Raw genomic sequence first — 10,224 nt, 5'->3', positions numbered from 1 at the left:
TTAAATTAAACTTAAGGCGAATCCCATTAACCATGGGTCAGGCATGAAGGTTAGGTCATGGTCAAAGCCAACCTACCTTATTCTTGGAAAAAGTGTTTTATTGAATATATGTTGAGCTTACTTCGGCTTTAAAGATCACAAAGACCCCAAAATATTTCTTGTTTTGACTTGAGAGTCAGAAGAGTCGAAGTGACGTCGAGCTACCTTTTTTGAGGAGCATGCTGCCTGGAGAAGTAAATACTGGTGATTATAAATTTAAACAACAGAATAGTCCGGAATATATTTGACGTTTTATACCTTGTCGAGGCTAAATAAGGTCACCGACATTGCATGAACACCACGAAATTTTTGCGTAAAATATGCTCCAGGGTTAAGCTGTTTGGTGAAGAGGTCTGAAGGCACTTTCAACAACGATGTAGAGTTTAATCGTGTTTTGCCTTTTTTAACCTAAAGGTCATGACATAGAGATCATGGCCAGCAACTTCTCAAAAACCCTTACCTACCCTGGCAATTTTTGTGTTTCTAGAGGTATGGTCGCCGGGCGGTCAGCTACCCTCCCCCAAGCACTCACAGCAAATCAACTGTCCCTGACCAGCCCCCACCGAAGTACGTTGGTAGCACAACCGTTCCAAGGCGTACTTTTCCTACTTGCGCATGGGAGGTTTCTAGAGGTTTCAGAACTTTGCGTTTGCACTAGGCCGTTTTGTGTTGACGTCAGTCGATAACAATGGCGGAAATGCGATAAGTAAAACGGTGATAATTCCTCAGCCATGGCACATATTTTCCATCGCGATGCGACATTATGTAGTCAATATCATGCCTGAAATAAAAATGTAAATGCAAGTCAAAGTATGGGCATCATCATCATAATATGATGTTTTTTTCTAATATAATACCGAATGTGATGGTAATCTTATTCCTGACATGACCTAGGGCCTGCATATTCTCAACTGCAAGCAAGAGGGTATCAGGCATGCCGCATCAAATGCTTGACGGCGATCGGAGTGATGGGCTCGAGATACGACTTCTTTGTTAAAAGGACTTTGCAGTCTGTAAACCAAGAACTTTGAATTTTTGTGCAGCTTCCTTCGCCACCGGCATCAGCGTCGGTGCGGCAGACGCGTGCCCAGCCATGGCATGTCGGGTACTGGGTCCATTCCTCGCGGGACCTTTCGACGCGCATGCTGCGGAGAATGCAAATGGTCTTCTCAGGCCTCGCGGACGTTATGGCTGTTTGTCGTTTATTCCCTGTCTTGTCTGCTGTTATCATCCTTCGCACCGCCTTGAATCGTGTTTTTGTTTTTGAGTACGCTCTATTCTGCCTTTCTTTCAACAGTTGTTTTGCAGGAATGGACATTATCACTGCTGCCTGTCCGCCAGGCGAGAGCTCTTCCCTTTCTTGTCCCGGGAGGTGTGCAGAGCGAGTCCAAGACATCAGCTGGATGCATTTTTTCAGCCTTTCTGGGGAGGGTAGTTTGCTGATCTCTCCATATTCATACCCACGATGTCTCTAGGCAGTGCCGTCGCCGCGGTCGTCGGCTTCTTCAGGGTTGTCTTCTTCCTTCATTTGAGAAGCTGCGAAATTCTCATCGGTGAACAGCATGCTACAAAGTCAAGTTCCTGATGCTTTAAAGTCGTTGATCACCTTCTCCATGGTGGCCACTTTAACGTAGACAGTCCGAAAGATCTGGGTCACCTTATGCTCGCTCACGCGTCTGCCCGGATGAACGCGCTTCCAGCTGCCCATGGAGTTGTCTTACGCACTTTTGAGTGGTTTAATACCCCACATCAAGTGGCCGCGTCTGGTAAGTGCAGTGTAACGCATGTGGTAAGTGCAGTGTGGTGCATCTGGTGAGTGCAGTGCGACACATCTTGTGAGTGCAGTGTGGTGCATCTGGTGAGTGCAGTGCGGCGTATCTGGTGAGCGCAGTGTGGCGCATCTGGTGAGTGCATTGCGGCGCATCTGGTGAGTGCAGTGTGGCTCATCTAGTGAGTGCAGTGTGGTGCATCTGTTAAGTGCAATGTGGTGCATCTGGTGAGTGCAGTGTGGCGCATCTGGTGAGTGCAGTGTGGCAGTGGTGTGATTGTTGTATCACCGTGCACTCGACCCATGTCGATGACTTCAATGGACTTATGACTGTGGTGACCATCCAACGTCTCCAGACGCTTATCCTGTGGGAGAAGGGCCTTACCACGGCCAGAAAATGTTGGAAGAGGAACCACTTCTAGAGGCTGGCAGACATCTCAATCCCTTTATCTGGACTTGGTGCATGTTCCAATGAAATCAGACGGAGCACCGTTCATTAGGCTCGCGACCATTTTCTTTCTTCCGAAAATGAGCACCAGCGGGAAGCACTGTCCACCAGCGTTGGCGACACGCAGTGCGGTTACGATCTCTACGTGTTCTGCGCTGGTCATTCTTCCCAGCCTCTTAATGCTTTTTGAGGCGATTATTTGGCAAAGGTTTGAACTAGTGTTGCGCCCGTCTCGTCCACGCTCCATATTTGCAGAGGCCCCACGCTGGTTTCCGCCCAGCAACGCTTCGTACGCTGTGAAAAACGGCATCACCTTAGGTCGGTTGAAACCCACAGCACGGACAACACTCCTAGCCTCTGGACTCCTTACGCATGGATGGGATGACGAAGCAGGAATCCATGGAGCCAGTCTTAGCCCGTCATCTTGGTTCTCTTGGAAAACCGTGTCTCCAGTCCAAGTTCTTTCAGCGAACGCAAATACCGGACGACGCACGTCGAGCGTTGTCAGGCCGAAGAGAAGCTCCTCCATCAGCTGATCTTGCTGGCAAGGGGATCTTTAAGTAGTCTTGGAATGTTTGTGGACCGTTCCAGGTTTTCTGGAACCGAGGCGATGCTATTTTGATCGCTTCGCTGTGTTTTTCTTGTGATCTTGTGTGTCCTTAAGGTCTGGTGAAGAGAAGTTTCGTGGAGCAGGGCCTCGAGTGCCAGCTGAAGACCTTTTTGACCGCAGGAAGCTCTCTCAGTTGTTCGGTGTCTCGTTTGCCTCATCGTGGCGCACGCTGATAAAACTCGTGGAAGCTAGATGTAAATAGTCTATCCAAAGAGAGGCCATCCGCATCCTCCTCCCCAAAAGATAACTAACAAGGAGGTCAAACCATAGTTATCCATCTTCCGAAGTGTTCAATAATTGCCTTCGTGGCCCTGAAGTGGGAGAAACTGCCACGGTAATGAAATTCGATGCACACATAGAGAGAACGGAGAGGCGTATTGATTGGTAGAGCAATATTCTCCTGTTGGGTGGGACGCCCCGGTGGCATCTTACCCGATTTTTGCACAGGGCGTTTGTTCATATACGCCCAAAATTAAACACAGTGTTTTCTAAAGCGTTCAGTTACGGGGGTAAAAACAAAGCAAACGATTGATGTTTTGGTAAAGAAAAGTTAACTTTGCATATTGATGCTAATTATTCCATTATCAACATGTTTGCTGATGTGTTTTAAGTTAAAAAAACAGTCAAAATTCAAAATTGGTTTACCGACTGTTACAGCGTGATACCACGGACTCAAATTTGCGATTCAATAACAAATTCGGCTTCTGCTACAACACAATAGCTCTGAAAACATGTCCCAGTGCGCAGATTGACCGCTAGTGGGGAGGAGACGTTTTTCCTACCGGGCTGTCTTACTCCACCTTCCCCTACACCCTATAACTTTTTCGTCTCGTAGGCTCGAGCAGCCAGTTGAACTGAGATGACTATCTCATCCGCAGAGTGGCGCTCTGTAGAGGTAGTCAATGATATAATAATGTAATATATAAATAAATATAGCATATAATATATAAATAACTATATCATTTAATCTATAACTAAATATATCACATAATGCATAAATAAATATATAAAATAATAAATAAATGAATATAATAAATAAATAAACGTCCTTAGAGTGGCTTTATACTATGATTAGCTTCTGAGCGCATAGCAAACGCAGCACCAGCGTTATTAGCAGTCTGAATGGAAACCCATTTGACATGACTATGCAGCAAAGTTCAGGGCCTATGAATAATAAAATAAGCCGGAAATTTCACATAATCTGTAGACGTAGTTTAAACTGAGTTACTGAGCTGACACTAGAAGCAGCAAACACAAATCGTGGAGCAAACCCGAGGAAGACACCTGACGCGACTTTCCAACGAGGGTTGAATGACAAAAAAGCCGCATCGGTTAGCACGAAGTCTCCATCCCTGCAGTTGCGCCAGACCCACCGGCGCGGCCCACAGCATCTGACCTAGTCACATTCAGAGCTGAGCCTATTGGTGATTGGCCGCGCCCGGCGCCGTCCGGCAGCGGCGGACGGCACGGGCGGGCTCGCCGAATGTAGCCGGGCGGGACGCGGTGGAGAAGCTCCGCCGACCCGTCAGGCTGTCGGCGGACGACAGAGCCCCAGCGGTGGAAGAGCTCCGCCGACCCGTCAGGCTGTCGGCGGACGACAGAACCCCAGCGGAGGAAGAGCTCCGCCGACCCGTCAGGCTGCCGGCGGACGACAGAGCCCCAGCGGTGGAAGAGTTCCGCCGGCCCGTCAGGCTGCCGGCGGATGGCAGAGCCCCAGCGGAGGAAGAGCTCCGCCGACCCGCCAGGCTGCCGGTGGATGGCAGAGCCCCAGAGGAGGAAGAGCTCCGCCGGCCCGCCAGGCTGCCGGTGGACGACAGAGCCCCAGCGGTGGAAGAGCTCCGCCGACCCGCCAGGCTGCCGACGGACGACAGAGCCCCAGCGGTGGAAGAGCTCCACCGACCCGTCAGGCTGTCGGCGGACGGCAGAGCCCCAGCGGTGGAAGAGCTCCGCCGACCCGTCAGGCTGTCGGCGGACGGCAGAGCCCCAGCGGTGGAAAGAGCTCCGCCGACCCGTCAGGCTGCCGGCGGACGACAGAGCCCGAGCGGTGGAAGAGCTCCGCCGACCCGACAGGCTGCCGGTGGATGGCAGAGCCCCAGCGGTGGAAGAGCTCCGCCGGCTCGCCAGGCTGCCGGTGGATGGCAGAACTCCAGCGGTGGAGAAGCTCCGCCAACCCGCCAGGCTGCCGGTGGATGGCAGGAGTCCAGCGGTGGAGAAGCTCCGCCAGCCCGTCAGGCTGCCGGTGGATGGCAGAGCCCCAGCAGAGGGGCGGCTTCGACACGCCGTCTGTGGACAGGTGTCGGCCCGGTCGGAGCTCCCTCCCCTCTCCCCCTGTTTGTGTGACGCAGTGACATGTCTTTGAGCGGACCGGTCGTGGCGCCAGCGGCGGTGCAGAGATCCATGGGACAGAACTGCCGTCAGATGGCAAGATCGCAGCAGAGCCTCACGGCATGAAGAGAGGGTATAGAATGAGCTGTCCAAGACCAGAGGGCGCCATTTGGGAGCGCTACGACAGCCATTCCAGCTGGTCGTAAAAGTCCATGTCCGCAGATCACATCAGTACATATGGGATATGCTATGCTGTTGGCTGGTGCTTTCTCTCACACGGTCGGTTTTTGCTACTTCACTTAATTGCTAACCGATCATTTCCGGCGCTGTTACACCCCTTGCATTGACGCGAGCAGGGAACAGTGCACAGTTTGCATCGTACACTTGCTGAATGCAACGGCTATTGAAATATCCGGTTCAGGTAACCCAGATCGATGGGTGTGAATCAGAATCTCGCTTTCTCCGAACGGATTTTAGGACAAAATATGGAGTTGCGACAGCATGGGTGCACTAAGTCGTCATTTGCATACCATGTCTTGGAACCCCGTGACCAGCACATCAAGCTGCTAACCAACTTAAAAGTGTAGTTCACAGCACAGACAGTGTGCGTTTAAACAGCGCTGGACTACGACAACCTCCCATCCCGCTGCTGTATTTCCGGTCGTATCTTCAGTAGTGCCGTGCTGCACGCCCGCAGTTCAATGACCTCTGTCATCAAACATTCCGTCCCGACTCCCCATACAGACACAATACCGCCAACGGATCGGGAAGGAAATGGCCAATTTGGCCTCTGCTGCCATATTTGGAAACCATTCTCCTCTACAAGCCAACCATAAGAGCATGGTTCGCGGAACGAAACAGCACCGACAGCGCCATCACACGGACAAAGGCATCGGTTCACGACCCGCGCCGTCGCCAGAAAACAGCCGGACGACACAGCCGCGCTGCGAACGCACCACGACAGCCTGGATGAACAGTCTTGACGTTCGTAAACGAATACAATGAGTGTATTCGGTTCCAGACCGCAAGATGGTGCACGATGAACACGCTCCACAGCGCACACAAAACAACTCAGCTGACATTTAGAGTCGTCATTTTTTAACGCAGAACTGGCACCACAGCTGACTGTCTTCATGTGCTCTGTTGATGTTCCAAAGTTACAGGGAGTGTGACGTCTGCTAGGCAAATTCGTGGATGCGGGTAATGACGTCGGCGGCCGCGCTTGGTAGAGGAGCAGCGTTGCTGCCTTTAATGCGTACGCTGAAGCAGCAATCATGTTGATGAAGGTGCTTCATTCAGCGAAAATTGAGCGCCGCCGTCACAACTGTCGCTGGTTCCAGTGTGTGCTGAGCGCCTCCGTCACAACTGTCGCTGGTTCCAGTGTGGGCTGAGCGCCTCCGTCACTACTGTCGCTGGTTCCAGTGTGGGCTGTGCGCTGAGCGCCGCCGTCACTACTGTTGCTGGTTCCAGTGTGTGCTGAGCGCCGCCGTCACTACTGTCGCTGGTTCCAGTGTGGGCTGAGCGCCGCCGTCACTACCGTCGCTGGTTCCAGTGTGGGCTGAGCGACTTGACGTCAAGCGAGCCGTTAGCGCTCATCAACCTCATTGTGGCGTCTCATTCTGTTGTGACCTAACTTTTGATTGATAATCCTACCATTGCTCGTAATGCATCACTATCACTGTCATTATTTACTTATATGATGATGTGCTTGCGGCAGCTGACCGCTTATCAGTTTCGGTGCTCTGATATTGTTTTGGCATGCTGTGTAGCGGCAGGGGTTTAGTTTTGCACCAAACATCGGATTCGCCTAGCTGTAATATTTAGCGATCATACTGCCTGGCTGTACTAATGCATCTGTAATACACGGTCCACTCCTGCGCTGTTCTATTACGCAAGGTGCAACTGTAGACGAAATAGATAATCAGCGAGGTTTCATATTTTGTGCACTGTTCTTATTCCTTACAGCATTTAAAACAATGCATTGTGCTGTGAGAGGAGACGCAGAAAGCTGTACTCTTCACATAACCGTTGTAAAACCATGAAGTGCGGACACGTACAATATGCATATACCGGTAGTTGACACGCGCCCGGGTGCGCCCGGGTGGCCGGTCGAGTACCACACGCTCGGATGGGGTCAAGTTGACCCTATCAAAGTCTCTAAAATTAAGAGAGCTAGCGGAACTAAATTTACAGGGTGGATCAGCTTGTGTGCGAACTGGCTTGTGTCAAAATTTTAGGCTCTAGGTCATGATCTTCGGGTTAGATAAGGTAAAACAAGGTCAATTTCCAAACTCGAGCTCCCGGAGCTCCCGGAGCTCCACGTACAGCAGCCTTGAGCCTATATAATTGTTTTAAGAAAAAGGAAACTGGTATTAATTTTGGGTCAGTAGCCGTGTTTGACCTTGAGAAAGTCCTGGTGTGTAATAAGTTAGCCAGGTTGTTTAGATTTTGGAATTCGAATGGAGGGCAATGATTGCGCCAGGAAATGTATTCCTAAAAACAAGGTGTTGATCTGGTTCATTTTAGGTCAGTGATCTAATCTGACCTTCAAGAAGTCCATGTAAGAGGTCAGTTGCGGTCCCCGTCATCAAGAGAATAGAAATGAGCATCGGAAGCTGCCTCATAAAGCACGCTCTCCAGTAAAAAAGCAGCTTAGCTCTGGTCCCGATCCGACCTGTACATCTGAGCGAAGGCCGACGGAATTTTTTGTTATCCCAAATCATATTGTCCGCGTATTTAAGAAACCATCTCAGGAATGCATGACTTTGTCTAAGGCGTCAATGTCGCACCAGATTTAACGATTCCGTATAAATTATCTTCGCTGACAGGCACGGTCTGATTCTGGCCCACCATAGATCGGGGACCGTACAACATGCATCTTATCTTTTACACCTAAGGATCCACTATTCAGTTTCTTGCAGATATTCTAGGCTTGCCTCGGCTACGCCACGTCTTTTGTGAAATGTCCTGAAAAAAATTTGGGGGGCTCAAATTTACCCCCCACACGAGCACGTGTTAAGGCCATTTCCACCCGATATTGTCGAAGCTTTTCAGCATGAAGCACTTCAGGGAAAACAAGGACGTGCGAATGCTAAATACTAACCAAGAAAGATAGGTTTTCGCGTTATACGCGTGCTATATTCGCATTCCCGAGCATTTGGGGCGTCAGGCGGGTTTTGTGTTGGGGTACTGTGTGGGCTGAATGGTTGGTGGGGGGGGGGGGGGGGAGGGACCGTTGTTTTGCAGGCGCGTGGTCAGGCACCCGGAATGTGTTTTCAGTGGAACGCACAACATCCTAAACTTTTTTCATCAGTTTCCAGCGAGATAGGACTTTTATTTTGAGTGGAGCCGAGCCAGGCAGAGTGTTACATGACGAGAGAGGATGCTGTGGAAGTTTGGTAATATATATTAAGTTTGATATTTGGGTCTTTTGGCGGTTGGGAGGGACACTATTGTGCAGTGCTTTCTCATCTGTCTTCTGCCATCGTCGTAACTGTCTGGAACGTAACTAAACGTAACTAACGTAACTAACGGAACGTAAACGTAACTAACGTAACGTAACTAACGTAACTAACGTAACTAACTGGGAACATCATCTTTTTAGGGAACGGGTTAAAGTTGTTCAGGTCTCCTGTTCGTGATTTTCACTTTAGGAACTGTGGCACAGTTTGATGGATTAGATCCTCCTTAATTGTTACAAACGTTGTAGACATTGCTAGCTAGGATTTCCTGTTCCGTCTTCAGCTCCTTGTGCACGAGGCTCCGTGGCGAAGAATGCGTTCGCACAACGTGGGCGTCACCTCATGTTGTGTTGGTTTTTCGAACACCCGCTCTCTCTCTCTCTCTCTCTCTCTCTCTCTCTCTCTCTCTCTCTCTCTCTCTCTCTCTCTCTCTCTCTCCTCTCTCTCTCTCTCTCTCTCTCTCTCTCTCTCTCTCTCTCTCTCCTCTCCCTCTCTCTCTCTCTCTCTTTCTCTCTCTCTCTGTTTACACATTTGCCGACGTCAGGCCAGCGTCAGATAGACGTTGGTTAAACGAGTGTTGTCGGAAGCGTTAACTGAGACATCCAGAACCCTAATAACTATTTCCTGGAATGTCTTCTTTATGGTAAATCTGCGGCCCAATCGCGGGTTCTAGTTAGGCTCTCAACGTGTTCTCTCGTCTTTGTTGTCCGTCAAGATGTCATCCATATATCAGACGTACATGTAATGTCTAATGGCATCGTCCGGAAGAGCTTCTTCGTCAACCGGGACCATATCGAAGCTTCTTTAAACAGAATCCTGAGGGGTCCCAATACGACAACACTGATCAGTGTTGTCCAGTAACAGACGACCAGATCAACTTCCAGATCCTTATGGAAGCCCGCCAAAAAGACAAAAGGACGCTCAATGCGAGTCTAAAGCATTCGTTCGCTGTTACGCAGCGGCCTCTTGGATTGGGCAACTGTGCTGACAAAATGGAAAATGTGAAAATATGGGTAATTTTTGCTGGGTCATATTTGAATAGCTTATATGCCGGTATGCAGAAGTACGATTTGGTTGAATCCGATTCATCTGCAAGGCACATTTTAGAAGATCCAAGCAGTAAATTCTGAATGTAATGATTTCAAGGATCAGAGCTCTGCTGAGCAGTGCCCGTTGTCAGCCATGTGTGAATACTTTCTACTCGGAAAGTACGCCCTAGTAATAAATTGGGTTTCAGAGGAGTTCGCATAAATTATTTAAGGAATCACTGAGGAAATGATCTAACCAAGATGTACATTCCAAGACCACGTCAGCTTCTGACCTTTACCAACGCCCTTTCTTCCTCTGGTCTGAGATGAACATGGCAGTGCCGTGTTATTTACACTGGCTGCAAAGGTCGCATGGATCTTGCTGTCTGCCCCGCTCTCGGGACGCGCCGTGATAGTAACATCTCATTGTCGGTCGTGGAGGCGGCTCGCTGGCGAGGCGCGCGTCACCGGCCGAAACGACTTCGGGGTGATCGGGTCCCTCTTGGTAAGCCGGGTGTCGCGGCGACGACACGGCCACTCCCCCC

Source organism: Pollicipes pollicipes, unplaced genomic scaffold (assembly GCF_011947565.3).
Source record: "Pollicipes pollicipes isolate AB1234 unplaced genomic scaffold, Ppol_2.1 Scaffold_4295;HRSCAF=5057_pilon_pilon_pilon, whole genome shotgun sequence".
Lineage (NCBI taxonomy): Eukaryota > Metazoa > Arthropoda > Thecostraca > Pollicipedomorpha > Pollicipedidae > Pollicipes > Pollicipes pollicipes.
This window is presented reverse-complemented; position numbering follows the sequence as displayed.